The 1,266-nt window shown below is 35.0% G+C and overlaps 1 long non-coding RNA gene across 1 annotated transcript; it reads left to right on the forward strand.

Moving 5' to 3' along the window:
- The first annotated feature begins 284 nt into the window (after positions 1–284).
- LOC121963220 lies at positions 285–785 on the forward strand. The gene is made up of 3 exons (XR_006107212.1): positions 285–375; positions 496–532; positions 688–785. It is a non-coding gene; the product is annotated as an uncharacterized LOC121963220 (long non-coding RNA).
- Positions 786–1,266: the final 481 nt, after the last annotated feature.

The raw sequence follows: 1,266 nt of genomic DNA on the forward strand, positions 1-1,266 counted from the left end.
TATGCTTTTTATTTTTTAATCTAATCTGCTCTCCTCTCTTCTCAGTTTTCTTATTTTTGAATAAAATGTGTAATTCTCATGAAATTTGGCTTTGTGAAAACTGAGTGATAGAAAGATGTTCCATGTTGCACATTTCATTTTGCTTGATAAAGATGATCAAACTGCTGAAGGACATGGTTTGTGATGTACAGGCTTGATCAGAGCACCAGCTAACATTTGATGTTAACAGAAGGAATTCAGACTGATAATGTATCATAGTCGTAACATTTCCCATTAAGCAGACGGTGACCATGCTGAGTTCAGATTTAATGTCCACTTGACATTGAAGATCCTGGGAATCGTTGCTCTCTACAGTACCATCGTCATCTTTGAGTGGTGAGAAAAACTTTTCTATGATATGATCATTTTCCGTCAAAGACTTATTGTTCTCTTTGAAATGTTAAGATTTAATGTTAATAACATTTACTGATGTTTATTCATCTCCTTTTCTGTCAGGTGGTTTAGATCAAGATGCTGCAACAAACCAGTGCAGGTAAAGTGCAGGCACATCATTCTTAGAAACAATAAAAGGTCTTTCAAGAAAGAGACAAAAGCTCTTATTATGAAGGACCATATCTTAAGGCTGATGTTCAACAATCATACAGGAGAAACCCTTTAGAGACATTGATGATTGTTTCATCTCCACAGGACGCAGCAGAAGCAGACTACGTCAACAGAGTGGTTGAGATTCAAGCATCATGAAGGAGACGAGAAAGATGCCATCTTCACCTTAAATTAAATATTTCTCCATTTCTTTTTACTCTAATTCTTAATCTCCCAAAGCCCAAGCTTTGTTTGGTCTGCATTTGGAATTTCTCTGAGCTATGTGGGCTTAGTAGGACCTAATAAATATTAAAAAATGTATAAACATTATCTGTCTTTGAACAACAGTTAGATTTGGTAAAAATAAGACTAAAAAGATGTCCTCACATGAGGATTTTGGGTTTATTTTTGATACTCACAAGTGTGTAATAAAGTATCAAACTGTATTTCTATGCCTGAAAATTAATTCTGTGGGTCGGGGGTCACTGTTGAGGTCTAAAGCTGTTTTAAAACTTTTCAATTCAATGACTAAACACGGCAGTGCAAAACAAATTTGTAAGTAATGTAACATGTGTAAAAGCCTTTGTTCATTTTGTTACTGTATATGAATCTGTGTGTTAATCAGGTTTGTGTTTTCTGTGCTCATAAATGTCCTTTTTGTCTGAAGGAACAGTCTGTAACTCC

This window comes from Plectropomus leopardus, unplaced genomic scaffold (assembly GCF_008729295.1).
Source record: "Plectropomus leopardus isolate mb unplaced genomic scaffold, YSFRI_Pleo_2.0 unplaced_scaffold10474, whole genome shotgun sequence".
NCBI lineage: Eukaryota > Metazoa > Chordata > Actinopteri > Perciformes > Serranidae > Plectropomus > Plectropomus leopardus.